Raw genomic sequence first — 19700 nt, 5'->3', positions numbered from 1 at the left:
TAGGGAGGGAGGAGGGAGGGAGGGAGGGAGGGAGGGAGGGAGGGAGGGAGGGAGGGAGGGAAGGAAGGAAGGAAGGAAGGAAGGAAGGAAGGAAGGAAGGAAGGAAGGAAGGAAGGAAGGAAGGAAGGAAGGAAGGAAGGAAGGAAGGAAGGAAGGAAGGAAGGAAGGAAGGAAGGAAGGAAGGAAGGAAGGAGGAAGGAGGAAGAAAAGAAAAGAAAAGAAGATGGAAAGCAAAACTTTATGAATGTTTGGAAATATTTCTCATAATATAGTGTCCTTGAGTTAAGATGCCTCTAGTTCATGCATGTTACTTCAGTTTTTCAAATTCCAAACACACACAAAAAGAAATCAGTATCAGAACTGGGACAATTTTAACATAGTATTTTTATACTGTCCCTCACAGAATCCTTCTGGATAATTTGCCCATCTATTAAATGAATAGGTTCACTCTGTGCTAGGTCAATGGGTAGGGTTTGAACAGTTGAAGTGAACAGAACTACATCTGGTGACCAGTCACTAGTAGTATTTCCCAGGGCTTAGTCTTGAAGCCATTTCTGTTCAGTTTTGTTGTTACTTTTGTTAGTAGTTTGACTGTTGAACTCAATGTTATTTTTTAGTCTTTCCAATGGAATCCTGTTCTCTTCTTATACTATTCCATGGTTGGTCCAACCTTTTGGCTTGTCTGGGCCACATTAATTGAACTGAAATTGTCTTGGGCTGCATAAACAAAGGTCTCCCTGAAAGCCATGCCTCCTGTTTATTTCCATGGAAAATACAACTGATGCAAAGAACACAATAATGTTTTTTGTTAGAAAAATTCTCAGCTACAAAACACTACTTTTCAACATGGAAAGCACCCTTATCAATGCATTTTTGCCAATGATGAACAAGAGATTCATGCAACACTCATAAAAATCTGCACCAGTAGGTATGATCTCTCTTACTGTCACCATTGCTGAAATACACTACCCACCACCTCACTGTTGCTAACATCTACTGGTCTTCATATATGTTCAGCAATCACCAGTGAATGTCAGTGGGTGCCATTTTTTCTGCATGGAGGAATTCAGTGGCACATCTTTTCTTCATGTGCAATTCCATGTCAGTCACCATTCTGTCAGTCTGCCCCTCTGCTGCCACCTGTCATACAGCAACAAGATATAGTAGCATATTGGTAGGAATATTCAGCCTCTACTGCCTTACCACCGTCTGCCTCTGACACCATGGGAGAATATAATTAAACAGGAGGCATTAATTTCAAAGCAGCTATCATGAAATATGTACCATAATTTATGTGTATAAGTAACAAAACTTATTTTAATCTTTAGTAGTTTTTATTTAAAAAAAAAAAAAAAAATACATTGGAGATATACTAAAAAAATGGAGGTTTTTTGTTTGTTTGTTTGTTTTGGTTTGGTTTTTTTCAATCTTGAAACCTGTTTTCAAATTCTTTTATCAAAATTAAAGGCAAGGTTGCATATTTTTCACTGTCCACAGGACTGAGTTTAGCAAGTGAATTAAAACATGTGAAATTATTTGCTATAACTTTAGCTGGCACTGTGCTGCACTGCACCTTCTCCATGCCCTGGTTCCAGCTCTGACAGCATTGGTAGTGTACTGACATTCGGCTGTTGCTCAGCAATGGAAATGCTCTCAGGGCCAAGATGGGCCACTTGACAGAGTCACAGTAGGAGGCAAGAGGTGCTGGGCACAGGAACTATGATGTCCATTAAATTATTATGATTATTATGATTCTGATATTATTTTACTTTATCATATAGTTACAGTTAAATTGGTGAATCTGAACTGTCAGCATTTATGATATGTGCAAATTATTTACAATAAAGTTATTTCTAGTTAGGAACATTTTTGATAGTAGAGGATGATATGTGAAGGACATTACAAAAATCCCCTTGAAACCTGTATAGCAGTCTTCTCAAAATTAGCTTGAATACATCAAAACATGAAAGTAATAGCATCCTGAAGATTTGTGTTTGTCTTTGGTAATAGTTATTTACTACGTAAATGTTGCAAAATTCTAGAATGTTACTTATTCTAGAAGAATTGAGGACTTTTCATAGAAGAGATTGGTAGTAGTACATGGATAATGGTATATTTGGTATGGGTTTTTTTTGTGTGTGTATTGTTATTTTTGTGTTCATCCCTTGATCCTTACCATATCCTCTTACGAAAAATAGTAAATGTTAGACTTGAAGTAGAAAACCCCATTTCAGTATACAGAGGAATGAAAGGATCTACCATTTAAGAAAACACTACATTTCCTTCTTACACTTCTAAGCTGCAGGTTTATGCATTATTCTTACACTCCATTTTAAACTTTTTTTGTTTGCTTTTAAAGCCTAGTATTAACGAAACAGAATCATATAGTATATTCAGACCTAATTGTTAGATGACAGGAAATTAATTTGGTTTAGGATTTTAATGTAAATGTATACTAAGCTTATAAAGAAAACTATCCCTTCTTTACACTATGAGCTAGCAGGTAAAGACGTTTTTATCATGGAAAGTACTTGATAGAAGAGTACAGTTAAGTTCTAACAAAATGATTTTAAGTTAGTTTTTTTGTTCTTTAGTTGTAGAGACTACCCATGTGTGAAGTATTTGTCTACTGATTGCCTGTGCTGTATTACCTGAAAAAGCATTTTCTCTGATTTATAAAATTAGGACGTTAAAATGCTGGATAGCTTTTGAAGTCTAATAGTACTTTAGCAACAAATACACTGAAAAAAAAACAAAACAAAACAAACAAACAAACAAAAAAAAAAACATTAGTTCTAGTTATAGAATTCAAGTTGACACTGAAAAATAAATTTATTTCCTATTTTTTACTCTAAAATTAACATTTATATTTATGGCTTTGCCGTCCATGTTGCAACACTAAATAGTAGTGTCAGTTCAATTTATGCTTTGCCTTTGTTTACTGGAATTTACACTGTCTTTAAACAGTGACAGACTAAATAATTTGAAATGCATGATTGTAGACTGTGACTGGCAGGGATTTATATGCATCCGAGTTTATGGGCATGGCCTTCAAAATGACTAGTGATTACTCTTGTGAGTCCTTCTGAAATGTAGAGAGAGCAGTATATCCTTCACCAAGCAGCAGTAAAATTGTAATCCTTCAGCAATCATCCTTAACCTCTGCCAAAGGAAAAAGCAAACTTGACAAGGCATTTGTGCCCCCCCCCAGGATCTTTTATCATAGGCTGTAAAATATGAATGCATGACAAAACTGTTGATTTGTGTTCTCTTAGTGGCTGTTGGAGATAGATAACTCTATTGAAAGTTTTACCTGCAATATTAATGAGGTGTTTTTTTTTCAGCAGTAATTCGGGAAAAGAAGAGACAAAGACTTGCATAAATATATTTGTTACTATTTGAAAATTCTCCAGTAGGAAAGTGATATTTCTGTTAAATATGACTTTGAATTAGTCTGTAAGGTCATATTTGACAGATATTCCAGTTCTAGATATATCTATGGCTCCTATGTAATAATTCTCTATAGTTTCTATTTTTGTCTTTCTCTTTTTCTTTCTAAATCCACTATCTAAAGGAAGCTAAGATATCCCCATAGTTTACAAGTTTTGTTTAATTATATGATTATTTCCCTGAAATATGTTCTTCCCTTTCAAACCTGATGAAGATTTAAATGTGAGTTTAAAATGTTCAGTCATTGTCTTTATGGTCTTTGTGAAACGACACCTTTACAAAAACAACCAATAAATCTCTGACTGCTTCCTTTTTCTGTCTTGCCTAAAGAAACGGGATTTTTTTCAGTCCTGCTTTTTTTCTTCTTTCTTTTTTTTTTTTTAACTGTTTTCATTTCTGCTTAGAGTAAGTTTATGCCTGATTTTGAAAATATGTGTTTTCTTGAATTAATTTTTTTCTGTGATTTCATAATAAATGAAATTTAAATTATAATTAAATCATAAAATCATATTCAGTTAGATCTGTGACCACATAGCTACAGTGCAGTTTAGCTTACTTTTATGAATTGGATTATTAAAAGAACAGAAGTTGAAGCACATTTCATTCCATGTATGGGTTCTAAAATACATTTGCCTGACAAAATTTGGTGTATATAATTTGTAGTTAAATGATACAGCTGTTGCTGTGGCCAGATTGTCTTTATTCAAATCATTGATTGATGGAAAGTGACTTTAACAAAGAAGTGATTGAGATTACCACGTTACATTGTTTGTTTGTTTGTTGGTTGGTTTTTTTGTTTGTTTGTTTGTTTTGTTTTTTGACATCTTATCTTCTCTCAGTTATATTTTATTTAGATTATGTTTCCTTCCAAAAGTTTAGAATGTGTCTCTCTCCTTGATTATGAGTACGTACTTGAAGGAGGACACCAGATTCTTTTCTACTTGGAACACTCTTGGCAGACATCAGTAAAAATCTTGCATGTATAACATAATACTACTTCACTGTGATTTACAGAGTTGCCAGAATTTTGTTGTGGGATTTAATGAACATAGAATCATAGAATCACAGGGTTGGAAAGGACCTACAAGATCATCCTACTCTTTACATAGAACTTATTTCCACAGGACTTTATTGTTGTACTGTGTTTAGTACTTTTTCATAAATTTTCCAATGGAACATATTGAGTGTAGTTGCTTCTAATTTTCTGTCATGCTTAAATTAGTATTTGTGGTGTGGATGTAAGCATTTATTCATGGTTGAGAAGGTCACATACAGCATTCCATAAAAGCAAAATTTCAAGAATAAACTATTCAGTCAATATTGTTTAAACAACTTTGGTCTGGACCACGCAGTATAGAAGCTTTTGAAGTTTATTTGATATTCACTCTTCAAGAGCAGATGGCACCTTCTAATTTGTGAAAGTACTGAAACTACTTTTGTACCTCTACATGGTACATGACAAGACATAGGACACTGAGTGCAAATAACATGATTATCAGTGTCCATGTTTGTACTGACACTCCCACTTCCTCACTTTCCACAGGAAAGTGTTGTTTGAACTGCTCTTATAAAGCCTTTATTACACATTCCTTCTTAAAATGTAAATCACCATCTGTATGACCTGGTGGCTTGTTTTGAGCCCTGTTTTCCTCCATTCCAGAGAGATTTATGTTCTCATATTGGTGCATACTTATAAGTCATCATTTTGTTAGCATTTAAAGATGCCAGGTCTTCTGCATAATGTGAAAGTACTATTGAAAATTACATTAGATCTGTAAAATGAACAAAAATAAATAAATAAATAAATAGATAAATAAAGGATCAATTTTCTTATGGTTTGCCATTGAATCCAAGGAATGCAGAAATTTATATTTTGTAAATCTGGAACACCTGAGCAGCTCTTCTTTCAACATCTTTTTATCTGAAGGAATATATGGTATAGCATATATTCATGATACAGGGAGGGTGTTTTGCTGTCAAGTAATTCAAAGCTTCATAAGTAGGTAACTCCAGAAGAATTTCTCCTGCATGGAGGAATTCAATTACACGTCTTTTCTTCATATGTACTTCCAGGTCAGATGCTATTTTGTCACATGACCCTTCAGCCATCTGTCACACAGCAACAAAACTGAACGTGGTGGGGATGTTCAGCATCTACTACCATACCACCAAAATTCACCTCTGGTATTACAGGTCAACATAATAAAATGGGAGACATTACTCTCAGAGTAGCCCTTATAATACTGAATTCCAGCATTGTTAATTATATAAGAATGAGAAATTGAAAGGTGTTTTGTTAAGCACCTTAAGCCAACTCAATGCTTCCATCATCATACTTTTGCTTTCCTGGAAGAGATATAAGAATCACTGAGTTTATAACTGATGAAGAAAACACACTTAGATGCAGTTGTGAAATTGAGTATCTTACATACTGCATATTCTAATTTTGATTTTGAGTCAGAACAAACATTAATCACATCCATGTGAATGTTGTGTTAAATACATAAAACTATATGCTGTAAAATATCTAACCAATTATAATGAAGTCTGAATTAAATTTGGAATTGCTTTCAGAAGGAATGCCTATTTAACTACATATATTTATTGCATTTTAATAGAAATTATAAATCATAAGTCAACATAAATCATAGTGTGACAGTACCTAGGAATGGCTTTTATAGATATGGTTTTTCACTAAAATTATCTGCAATTGATGACAGCTTATCAGGCCTTGTAGAAACAGTTATGAGCTCATTTCAGTTTATATTACGTATTTGTTTCATAAAATTATCATATTTGTCCCTATAAGGTGGGAAGGTTTGTGCAGTAAGTGCTTATAGAGTGTTTGTGATCTTGAGCACAGTCTTATGGGGAACAGCTGAGAGAAATTGGATTGTTCTGTCTGGAGGAGAGGAAGCTGACAGGAGACCACATAGCTCTCTAAAATTATCTGAAGGTGGTTGTGGTAAGGTGGGGCCAGCCTCTCCTCTCATGTAACTAGAATAAGGCTAGAGGGAATGGCCTCAAGTTGTTCCAGGGGAAATTCAGATTGGACATTAGGAAAAACTTCTCTGAAGTAGTGGTCATGCTGGAAAAGGCAGATCAGGGAGGTGGTTGAGTCACCATCACTGGAGGTGTTCAAGAAGTGTTTAGATATTGTACTACAGGACATGGCTTAGTGGGGAAATATTGGTGGTAGGTGGATGGTTGGTTGAAGTGGATGATATTGGAGATATTTTTTGCATCAGAAGAGGGGTGGCCAACAGAGGGAGGTAGTTTTTCCCTCTCTACTCTGCCCTCATGAGGACCCATCTGGAATACTGTGTCCAGGTCTGGAGTCCACATCCAAAGCTGTTGGAGAGGGTCCAGAGGTGGGCCCCAAAGATGACCACAGGATGGAGTGCCTCACATGAAGATAGGCTGAGATAGCTGGGCTTGTTCAGCCTGGAAACAAGAAGGCTGAGAGGAAACCTAATTGCTGCCTTCCAGTATTTAAGAAGGGGATTATAAAAAGGAAGGAAAACAACTTTTTACTTAGATCAGATGTCAGGGGTAAGTTCTTCACAGAGAGAGAGGTGAGGTACTATAACAGGCTGCCCAGAGAGGCTGTGGATGCCCCATCTCTGGAGGTGTTCAAGACCAGATTGGATGGGGTCCTGGGACACCTGGTCTGGTACCAGATCTGGAGGTTGGTGGCCCTGCCTGTGGAAACTTGATGATCCTTGGGGTCCCTTCCAACCCAAGCCATTCTATGATTCTGTGATTCTATGATTTTTCAACCTTGGTGATTGTTTAATTCTATGTTCTCTGAAAACTAATTCCGGTTCCATCAATCCAATTTTTCTCACACCTTGAAAAATTAATTTTATCTTCCAGAGTTTTACATAATTCAATCATTTAACATCTGTTAGTCTCAAAATAATCTCATAATACATGCATTACACTTAACAGGTGTATATAAATTCTTCTATACTCAATTAAAATTGACTATTTCATGGAACGTTAGGATCAACCACTTAAATAACTGTTGTTTGTCCTCCTAGCTGAAATAACTCATGTAGGAAGAATGGATTCTCACTAAGAAGAGAAGAAAAAGCTTTCTTATATTTTTCACTTAAGTTTCCATTTTTGTGCTTAAAAAGAATAGTGAGTTTAGAAATGTGTGTCGCTTTTTTTTTTCTTTTTTTCTTTTTTTCTTTTTTTTTTTTTTTTTTTTTTGCTTTGATGCAGCAACAACATTTAGCATTTCATCAATGATCTGTCAAAGCTGACAAACCAACTGTAATGGCTATTGAGGCTCATTAGGTACTGACTTGATGAGCAGATGTTTGAATTCCTTTACCCTTCATGGTCTGGATTTGACTAGGTCTTAAATTATCTGACCTGACAGAATTATCTCAAGAACACAGAAATACTGAATCACAGGAGGGGAAGAGATCATGTTGTCCTTAAGATGCATCACATAATGATCTAGGATTATGTGCAGTCAGATTCTGAGTATCTGAAAGAGGTTCCAGTCACTCAACCATCTTTGCAGCCTGCTGCTAGACTAGCTCTTGTAAATCTTACTTGTACTGCGGAGCCCATAACTTTATATTGGGTTTTTTCCTTCCTTTAGCAATGCAATTTTCAATAATGTAATTACAGTTTTATTCTGATATTTATAATTTCTAGCTGAGTAGATTTATTCTCACATGAAATAATTTTCATAATGAACCTATTTGGGGTGATTTATTCCTAAATGACTCATCACAGATTAGCTCATATTATGTAGGGCAATGGCACTTTCATCTTCCCCTTCATAGTATATCATTCTCATTTAATCTCAGATCCTCTCCTGCATAATTGATATCTGCTTTGTTTTCTTATTCTGAGGTTAGGAAGCCACAGTAAATGCCATTTTAGTACCTGCAATGATGTGTAGTCTAGAAGCTAAAACAACTGATTTAATCACTTCCATTGCTAGGTGTATTTCACCCAGTCTCTTTTAAATACATTTATATCAATATAAAGCTTTAAGTATGAGCTATTGCAGAAGTCTAGTAGTACTGAGCAGCCTAGTACATTTTTGCTGCCTTTCCTAAAATGGCAGGCATCCAGAACTCTTCTTACAGTTGTGGTGGGCAGCAGTCTGCATTATGGACTCTCAGGCATAGATAGAATACTGTGACCTACCTAGAATACCACAGGTAAGACAGGAAAAGTATTATTACCAGATTTCACATAGAATCATAGAATTGCTCAGCTTGGAAAGACCTTCAAGATATTCAAGTCCAACAGCAAGTATAAAGATATTGAAGAAATATGAGACTGTTGATTAGTTATTTAAGAAAAATTCTCTTGAGTGGAATTCATCCCATCTAATCTTGTCTGCTTTCAAGTTTGGTATCTAGCCTAAGTTAGTTCATCTGCATGTGGATTTACAACAAAAAATAAAAACTAATACAATACTCTTGACTGTAATTTCTTGCTATGTCTATTTGCTGTTCAGCTAAGAGTTGACAGCATGCCCTTAGGTTACTTATCTCAATGGAAATATAAAGTTGAGTGTTTAGTTAACAAATATTCTGAAAAGATAAATAACAAGCTTGCAAAGCAAAATGTACTTTCTTCTCACAACCTTTTTCTCCACTGATAGCCCATTTCTTCTGTTGTAATTACTGCAAATGCAAATCTAATTGAAAGTTCAGGGTTCTAATGCTGTGAAATTTAATGATAAAAAGGAATTAAACTCTGTGTTTAGTACCATGAAAAAATAATACTGCAAACAGTGACAAAGATATTTGAATTTTAGACAAATTTATTTCTCAAGTTCAGTTGGTATGATGCCATTTCCAATTCACTGTTGAATATGGACTTTGAAAAATTAGATTTTGTTGGTAATTTCACATAATCAAGATTTATGTTGGGCCTGGTATTCTGATAAATTAAATTCTGTCTGGGGGCAAACACTGACTTTTAACTCAAAAAGATGCTCTGAATTTGTGCTTGAAATTGATGGACTTAGCTTCTTTTCTACTCTGCAGTATCCTGCAAAAGGACAAGAGAATTTAACCTCTGTTCCTTAAGCTATCCAACACTAGAATTTGAACATCTTTCTTGATGGGAAAAGAAATGCTGTAGATGACTTAAATCTCTATAAGAAACAAGGATAGCTTTTGTTTTTATCTTTATCATTATCCCTTTTAAGAATGTAACATACTTTACTTGTATGACCAACGCTGCTACAGGGAATTTATGTTTATAAGCATATTCAACTTAGCACTGTAAATCAAAAGTAGGTAACACTGAAAAATCACAATAGCTTCTGGAGTTTATTTTGTGTTGCGCTTACCTTTGCAGGATGAACTAATCCATCATGAAGGACTAGTAAATCCTGTCTCATGGAGAAATTTTAGTGTAATGACACATCATTTGAACGTCAGCACAATAAATACATTCTACCAATCTATGATTTTGTCAGCACAAATAAAATATCCCAAGAATATATTTATTTACAGTGTATATATGCACATATTATATGTGAAGACTGTTGTGAATTTCTGTCTTCTGTGTTGTGACAACTGGTAACCATTGTTTTTAATAGAATTAGTCCCACTTCCTAGAAACATTTATAATGGAAATAGACGTATGCATTTTTTATTCATTTCATAATGCTCTTTTATTTGCTGTGAGTATTTTATAGCTATTTAAATAAAGATGCAACTTTTTGCTGATGCACAATGCATAGAAAGAACTGATTTAGGATTGTGAGCAAAAAGAAAAATATTTCTAAAATTACTGCCATCTTGTTGGTGATTATCTTTACATGAATGTAGTTTTATATATAATACACTGACTGTCCCAGTAAGACTGTCTGCATAGACTAGTTGTGCAGTGAACATTTATTTACTCTTTCCAGTGGTATGGTACATTTCAGGGCAATATTTTTGTTGCATTTCTACTGTTCTCCATCTCCGAAGTAGAAGACAATAGTTGTAAAAAGGCTGTTACTCCAATTTTGCCCACAGCTTTAATGTCTCTTTTTCCTAGCCCTCATTGTCTGAATTTCATTGCTATCTGTTACTAATTGTAAGGGAGTACCCAATTATTCAAGACAGTATATATTTATTCTGTTTGTCTTACTGGAACTGAAATGCTAAAAGAAGTAGGACTAATAAGGGACACACAAAAACACTGTCACATGAATGTTCACATTTAAGCAAGATCAGATGCTAATTTCTATTTTATGATCAGTAATTAATCACTGCACATAAATATGTTGGTAATTAGATATGTGAATAGATTGTTAGCTTTTCATCTCATAAACTTCACAAAGCATGACTGCAACATTATATAATTCAGAACATCCTAACGCATGTTTAGCACCCCCTCTTATGAGATGTGACATAAATAATGGCTGATTTAAGTTTCAGAATTAAGAGTAGCCAGGAAATATCGTTCTCCAAATGAGACTGGGCATACTGATCTTTTAAAGTGTGCTGTAGTCCTCCTTTAAACTGAATTAATGATAGTATTCCAAGTACTGCTGTGTGATTGCTTCTTCTAGATATGCAGTTTCTTTAGATAGTTTCTGCCCCATGATCTCACGTGACTTACTTTTTTTTTTTTTTTTTTTTTTTTTTTTTCTTCCTGTTGATGGCTGGGACTGTGATGTAGATAGTAAAGATTTCATAATACCTGTCTGTTCCCTCCATTTCAGGGAAGAGCCTTTTTTGAAGAAAGGAGTTCTTTTACATACTTGATAGTACAAAGGGATATATGTGTTACTGAAGGTACACTAGGTACACTACATGAAACAAAGCAGATCTTCATCTCTGTGACTTGAATTAAAAAAGAATCACTGGATAACAGAGGAGGTAATAAACTATTAAAATTTAAGATTATATTATACTGAATATTTCAGTTTTTCTCAGTATTTTGGTGGTTTCTGTTGTTGGTGTTTGTTGCTTTTTAAAACTTATTTCTAAACTATACAATGTTCTGGAAAGTTCATTAGTTCATTGTCTGGTTACACACTGCTTTACACAGAGATCTTTTCAGACAACAGTTTGGTTTCTGTTAGTTTGACAGTGTGCCTGGAAATAGAGAAGCACAGTATGTTGCTAAATAAACTTATGAAGATGCCATGTTGTCTTTCTCTTAAGATGTGAGATCACAATAATAAATGCTTACACTGCTGAGTGCTTCTGAGGTTTGAAGAGCTAAACAAACAAAAAAATCTGTGAAGTCAAAGCAATTTTTTAAAGTTCTCTTTCTTGCCTGTTGTGGCTGAAGTGGAAGATCAATGTAGAAATAAAACAGGTTCTGTGTGCTTATAACATTTTCTACAGGTTTGCTTTAGCTGAAAGTAAGAGGAAGTGCTTTCTACTCTGCAGATATCAAAAATCTGTGTCATGTTCTGATTTAAAAAGCAGTAAACAGCTAGCCTTTGCATGTGTACCCAAAGCAAGGAGGGGTGATTGAGAGAAGTGAAAGAAATGTAGCTCCCAGCAAGCCAGTCTGGCTCTCTTTAAAGATGGCTCACTATCTCATGTTCTTACAGTGAGAGTGGGGCAAGTCTCTTCTCACTAGTGACAAATGACAGGACGATGGGAAATGGCCTCAAGTTGCGCCAGGGCAAGTTCAGGTTGGATATTAGGAAGAACGTCTTTACAAAAAGGGTGGTTAGGTACTGGAATAGGCTCCCCAGGGAGGTGGTTGAATCGCCATCCCTGGATGTGTTTAAGAGCCATTTGGATCTGGTGCTCAGGGATATGATTTAGTGGAGAGTTTTTAGAGTTAGGGTACTGGTTAGGCTGCAGTTGGACTTGATGATCTTCAAGGTCTTTTCCAACCTGAGTAATTCTATGATTCTATGATTAACACTAGTATTCTAAAGGAATTTAAATGCTGGTCTCCATGGGGAAACAAAGTGGGCAACGAAGTCACATGGTTAAGATTCGTGTGGGGTTGGTTGGATTTTCTCCTCTGTGCTGAGAAGGGAGTAGTTCTTAGTCTTGGTGATCAGCTCCTATCTCAACAGTAAACATCCCAGTGTGGCTTAATGTATTTAGTGATTCTGAGACACTTGCATTCTGAGGGCGATGTAAGAATTTAAGTAGATTTCAAAGAATGTTGGATTGGAATCTGTTGTTTGTATTATGCCAAGTCCAGATCTGTGGCTCAAAATAATCATAAAACCTCAGAGATACTACTGGGATCTCTGTTTCACACAGTTTATTGAAAATTCTTCTTTTGATGATGGCTGAGGGAAAGAAGAAAAAGTGAAATTTATCTTATGTTCTATTATTTTATCTTATTTGCTCTAACCTTACTTTTGGTAAGTTATTGCTTTTTAAATATATTTCAGACCAGTATTTAATATATTACTTGCATGTGTCTAGAGCAGAAGGAAGAAAACAGAAAATCAGACAGCTGATTCTTTTAAGACTAGTCAGCTTAGTTCAACTTTTACGCACTGGATGTGAGAAAACTTGATGTTGCAAATGGAGTCACCTGATTGAAGAGAGCACTGAGTAAAATTTATGGGTACATTTGTAAAGTAGTCCTCTTTAGTAGTCAGGTTAGAGAGAAAGACAAGTAAGCTGCATCTTTCTGAAGGAAACTCGTTTAAGAAACACAGTCAAAGAAGGAAGGTATTTCTCTTCCTTTGATTAAAGTACATCAATTTGGTGATGAATTTGTCTTCTGGGATGTAGTTAATTCAGGTGAGAAAAAGTTTTTCATCCATCTCTCCACCACCTTGACTGTCCTTTTTATGCTTTGCTTCTTAGGAGTACACACTGGCCTGATTTTATATTAGATCGTCAACTATGAAACTTTCTTCTCTGCTTGCTCACCTTTGTCTGCTAGTTCTTTTCTCCCACTCTGTTTATGTTTATTGGTCTATTTTTTGTGTAGTTAATGATGCTGTTACCATATCTCTGTTCACCTTCATCCACAGATACTTAGTCATTTTGTGACCATTACCTGAATCTTGTAGTTGACATTACCGGAAATACAGAATTAATAAAACTGCACTTCACTGGTGACTGGTTGTAGATGGAAAATTAAATTGAGGGTAACTGTAGTGGAGACTATAGTATGATATTCTTAGCTGTGGTAGGCATAATATTGTCAGTAAGTCAAGAGAGATTGTCCTTTCTTTCCACTCCGTGCTGGTGAGGCCACACCTTGATTGTTGTATCAAGTTCTGGGCTCCCCCAAACCTGGTTCACTGGAGGGTACGAGAGAGACATGGACATACTGCAAAAAGATCAGTGTAGGGCCACAAGAATGATCCTATGACTATTTCCCACTCTTCCTGTGGTACTTGTAGTGGCGAGATACAGGAGTTTGGAATAAGGGGCGAAGTTCAACCCAAGAAGAGAAGGAGATACAGGGAAGGTGTTATCACTATCTTCTCAAAACCAAAATCTATTTTAACTGGCAGAAAAATTAAATTCATTTTGCCTGTGTCAAGCCTGTTTTGCCTGTGATGGTAATTGGCAGTTGATTTCACTGTCTTTATCTCAGCCCTTATCCTGATGTGGTTGTTTTTTTTGTTTGTTTTTGTTGTTGTTGTTGTTGTTGTTTGTTTGTTTGTTGTTTTGTTGTTGTTGTTGTTGTTTGTTTTTGTTTTTGTTTTCTGCTTATTTAGTTCCTGAAACCAAATGGTCACTCTGACAAGAAAGAGTGAGACAGTGGTTGGGTTGGCAGGTGGCAGGGGTTGATCCAACACAGAGGGAACTCAGAGTGACACAGAAAGCAGTTTTTTTCTAAATTCCTTGCAGATGTAGGTATGTAGGCAAAACTTGGTAATAAAGATGCATCCTCTGTAGTTTATTTAAACTATAGCAAATGCTATCATGTGTTAGGCAAGATTTTATTATTTTGTCATTCAGCAGAAAGTAAAGGTGAATATCTTGTAGAATTCCTGTGATCACACCATAAGTGTTAACATATAGTGATGATAGAGAAGTCATTAATGTCTAGCACTACCAGCACTATTGTCTCTCCAGAAGCATAAAAAAACATCTGGTATGTTACAAGGTATTTCAGGATATGGTATCTATTTGAATATAGTTTGCAAACAAGTTTTGTGTGTTTGCAAAACACTGTGTTTTGTTGTGAAATGAGGTAATATTGTAGAAGGCCAAATTCTTACTCAAGTTCACACTCCATGTGATCCCTGTTGAACAGTTGTGTGAGGTGGAGCTTTGGAGAATATTAAAATTCTTCTTCAGGCTGTGGAGCACTTTTTCTGGAGGCTCTGCTCAACTGCAGTGTTATATGTTTGCTGTACATTTCTCTGTTCTGCTTGCATAGCACCAAGTCACATCTGTGCCTTGAGGTTTGTGTCTCCTTGGCTCTTTTGTGCTGCTCACAATGCTGGTCACAGCTTCTGTTCTGATGGTGGATATGGCTTCCTACTGAACCGATGAGTTTTAGAGAGAACACCAGGAGCTTGGGGTCTATATATTGCCACAGAAATTGTTTTATCCCCCCTACTGTTCACATTGTCTTGTCAGAGCTGCCAGCACCTACGGGACTAGTAGTAATGAAAGATGAGAATGTGAGAGCTATAGTGTTGCCTGCTGTGTTGCTACTAAATAACTCAGCAGCTGTTCAAAACACCTTCAGAAAATACATTTTCTCCTGCATTTGAATACATTTTATGTAAATATGATAGGTGGTTTGGCCCCTGGGTTTTCTTCCCAGCACTGTCAGAAACAATCTTCTGCAACCTCTTCTGTTCACCCATCTGGAAAATAACAGGATTATACTTGTCTTCTTTCTGTGGGAGGGTGTAGGTTTCGCTCAACAGCAAGTGTTGTGAAAAATTTAAACACTGATCTGTGCCTGACATAAGACAAGGCATGATCTGACCATTTCTATCCTTGGCTGAAATAGATGAAGGGGAATTCTTCCTCAACTTTTCAAGAAGCAGATGTTTGTTATTAAGCAAATAGGTTCTTCCTTCACCTTAATCAGAGAAACACGTATTGCTTTATTTGTGTATATTTATTTGGATTAAATACATACCACTATAGTTGTTCTGTCATCATCTTTACCCCACATTTCTAACTGTATTTCATGTAGGGAGTGAATCTGACATTTACATTATACCATTTTGTAAATAATGTTTCTTCAGTCCCTTGACAGAGCAGCATGCACATGAATTGTTTTTACTGAAAACATAAGGTGCAGATATGTAAGATAAACAGGCACACAGCAACACCTGAGTGGAGGTTGCTTGGTGCTGAAAGTAATCTCAGCAGCAGCCTATGCTTAAAGTATGCATGATGTTTTCCAGTTTCAGAACTCAGTGTAGTAATGCACTGAGGTTCTCCTAATGGTGTGGTATCATTGGTCTGACTAAATAGCCAATTCCTGCTCAAGGGACAGAAAATGCTAATGGCTGAGGTAATATTGTAGAAGGCCAAATTCTTGGCCTTCTACAATTGAATTCTTCTTGCACTGCTGTTTATTGTGCTTTGCCCCAGCTCTGGGTTTTGAGAGGACTTCTGCCAACAGGCTGTCAATTCTTCTACATTTGAAGATGGCCAGGCAGTGGGTTGCATGTGTATCTCTGAGAGGAGGAATTGGCTCCAGCAGTACTTGGTTGCAAACATACAATTGAGACAGGTTTTTGAATAGAAGCAATGCACTGGCATCAAGGACATGTGGGAATTCATACTGATGATAAATCTGATTCCAGATATTTTTATTTTTTGCTTTTGGTCTTCCAAAATTCTTCTGTAAGACAAAGATCATGGTGCTTTGTGTTTGGAAGAAGCAAACTGGAACAGTACAGCTGTGACTAACAAGTGGCAAGAAACCATTTGGGTAGGCTGCAAACTGCTTGTGATCCCACCTGGCCTGTTAATACTGGTATTCCTACACCATCCTCTCCTACTAAAACAGACAGACAGCAGAGCATCATCTAGCTGTCATGCAGCTGCTCCATGCCTGCTTGCTACCATGCCATTCATGTGTTCCTTTCTCCATTTCTCTTGAGCATATTCTAAGATACTGTCAAAAGGGCTTGCATTCTCCAGGAAGCACAAGTACATGACTAGTTATTTTCAGCTGAGAATTTGCAAGCATATATGGTAAAACTTCTTAAAAGAATGTCTCCAAGGCAACTATTTTAATCTTCTTAGCAAGATGATGCATGACAAAATAGTTAAAAAAATGTAGCTGCCCTTACAGCATTCCTTAGCTTTTGTAGGACTTTAAGGCTACGCTTGTAATCTAATTAATGCCAGGATCTAAGCCCAGGCTAATAACCGGATTGTTAGTTCAGATTGTCAGTTCTCACCAACAAGGAAGGACTCGTTAAGGAAGTAAAAGTCGGGGGTAACTTGGGTTGTAGCGACCACGAGATGGTGGAGTTCGAGATCCTGAGCGGAGGAAGCAAAACAAAAAGTAGGATTGCTACCCTGGACTTCAGGAGAGCCAACTTTGATCTCCTCCGGGACTTACTTGGGGCCATCCCGTGGGCCAGGGTGCTAGAAGGCAAGGGGGCCTGTGAGAGCTGGCTAGCATTCAAACGGCTCCTCTTCCAGGCTCAGGATCGGTGCGTCCCTGTAACTAAGAAGTCAGGAAAAGGTGCCAGGAGACCTGCGTGGATGAGTAAGGAACTCATGTGCAAGCTCCGCAGAAAGAAGAAAGTACACGATATGTGGAAAAAGGGTCTGGCCACTTGGGAACAATATAAGAATGTAGTCAGGGACTGCCGAGATGCGACCAGGAAGGCTAAAGCCCACCTGGAGCTGAATCTAGCTAAGGAGATAAAGGATAATAAAAAAGGGTTTTTTAAGTACATTAACAGCAAAAGGAAGGCTAGGGAGAATGTGGGCCCCATACTAAGTGAGGGGGGTGTTCTGGTAACGGGGGATGCTGAGAAGGTGGAAATACTGAACGCCTTCTTTGCCTCTGTCTTTAGTGAAAGGGCTCTCCCCCAGGAATCCCAGTCCCCGGTGGTTGATGAGAGAATCTGGGGAATGGGAGATTTCCCTTTAGTCAGGGAAGAGGTGGTCCGTGAGTGCTTAGGAAACATTAATGTCCATAAATCCATGGGACCTGATGGGGTGCACCCGCGGGTGCTGAGAGAGCTGGCGGAGGTTATTGCTAAGCCGCTCTCTGTAATTTTTCAAAGGTCTTGGAGAACTGGGGAGGTGCCTGAAGACTGGAGGATGGCCAATGTCACCCCAGTCTTCAAAAAGGGCAAGAAGGATGACCCGGGTAATTATAGGCCAGTCAGCCTCACCTCTGTCCCAGGGAAGGTGATGGAACAGCTTGTGCTGGATGCCATCTCCAGACAACTGGGAGAAAAGGAGGTTATCAGGAGTACTCAGCATGGGTTCACCAAGGGGAGGTCGTGCTCGACCAACCTGGTGGCCTTTTATGAAGATGTCACTAGCTGGGTGGACGGGGGGAGAGCGGTAGATGTAGTCTACCTTGATTTCAGTAAGGCTTTTGATACGGTCCCCCATGACATCCTTATAACAAAGCTGAGGAAGTATGGGATAGATGAGTGGACGGTGAAGTGGATCGAGAATTGGCTGACTGGCAGAGTGCAGAGGGTTGTCATTGGCGGTGCGGTGTCTGGCTGGAGGCCTGTGACTAGTGGTGTCCCCCAGGGGTCTGTGCTGGGTCCAGTCTTGTTCAACATCTTCATCAACGACCTTGATGAGGGGATAGTGGCCACCCTCAGCAAGTTTGCTGATGACACGAAGCTGGGAGGATTGGCTGACACGCCTGAAGGCTGTGCAGCCATTCAGAGAGACCTGGACAGGCTGGAGAGCTGGGCAGTAAGAAACTGGATGAGGTTTAACATAAGCAAGTGTAGAGTCTTGCATCTCGGTAGAAATAATTGCATACACCAGTACAGGTTGGGGGAAGACCTGCTGGAGAGGAGCTCTGCTGAGAGGGACCTGGGCGTCCTGGTGGACGACAGGTTGGCCATGAGCCAGCAGTGTGCCCTTGTAGCCAAAAAGGCCAATGGCATTCTGGGGTGCATTAAAAAGAGCGTAGCCAGCAGGTCAAGGGAGGTGATCCTCCCCCTCTACTCTGCCCTGGTGAGGCCTCATCTGGAATACTGTGTCCAGTTCTGGGCTCCCCAGTACAAAAAAGACAGGGATCTCTTGGAAAGAGTCCAGCGGAGGGCCACAAAGATGGTGAAGGGCCTGGACCATCTCCCCTACGAGGAGAGACTTAGGGAACTGGGTCTGTTTAGCCTTGAGAAAAGAAGGCTGAGAGGGGACTTGATCCAGGTTTATAAATACCTGAGGTGTGGGAGCTATAGTGGCGAGGCTGGTCTCTTTTCAGTAGTGCGTGGGGACAGGACTAGGGGCAATGGGCTGAAACTTCAGCATAGGAAGTTCTGCACGAATGTGCGCAAGAACTTCTTTACAGTGAGGGTGACGGAGCACTGGAACAGGCTGCCCAGGGAGGTGGTGGAGTCTCCTTCTCTGGAGATATTCAAGACCCGCCTGGATGCCTACCTGTGCGACGTGGTGTAGGGAGCCTGCTTTGGCAGGGGGGTTGGACTCGATGATCTCTAGAGGTCCCTTCCAACCCCTATAATTCTGTGATTCTGTGATTCTGTGAAAATGCTAGTGCTTTTCAAAGCCTGTATTATTTCATTTTTTTTCTTGACCTCAAACTTAAGCCCTAAAGGTTGTGGGTTTTATATATATATATATGATAGGTATAACAATTAACTTTTCTTCTAACAACATTTGCAAATGGCTACATATTATTGCATATAATACAATTCAGGATTACATATTTTAAGCCACTTTTGCACACTGTAGCATCTGTGACAAACTATTATGTATTTTAGGCTGCTCAGCATCTTAAAGCCTTTGGAATTAAAATGTATCTTTTTAAAGTTCTTTTTGCTCTGGAAGGTATTGCTGGCCTTACTGGACAAACATTTCCAGAGAAGGCTGAATAATTTATGCTGATTAGCTGTGAACTGCTGCTGAAGTTCTGCCCATCTGATTAAAAGACTGTCTTTTCGAGGATTTGGTAATTTGGCTTTCAGTCAGACTTCTGACTGAAAATCAAGCTCCCTGAACAGTTGTACCAGGGTATTTGTGGCCACTGTTGTTTTTGGATGTAGCACAGTCCAAGACTGACTGAAACTGCCCCTTATTAACACTGAGTCAAATATACAACAACTTATCACTCAGACGGAAATGTTAGTCACAAAGTGACACAAGTGACAAAATCATAAAACTAGTGGGATATTTGAC

The 19700-nt window shown here is 38.0% G+C and overlaps 1 protein-coding gene across 1 annotated transcript in view; it reads left to right on the top strand.

The window, feature by feature from the left end:
* EYS (eyes shut homolog) overlaps window positions 1-19700 on the top strand; it is a 710358-nt gene that overhangs the window by 569659 nt on the left and 120999 nt on the right. The window lies entirely within an intron of this gene.

The sequence above is a fragment of the Excalfactoria chinensis genome, chromosome 3, assembly GCF_039878825.1.
Source record: "Excalfactoria chinensis isolate bCotChi1 chromosome 3, bCotChi1.hap2, whole genome shotgun sequence".
Classification (NCBI taxonomy): Eukaryota; Metazoa; Chordata; class Aves; order Galliformes; family Phasianidae; genus Excalfactoria; species Excalfactoria chinensis.
The sequence above is the reverse complement of the archived record's forward strand: the minus strand, read 5'-3'. Positions and strand labels throughout refer to the sequence as shown.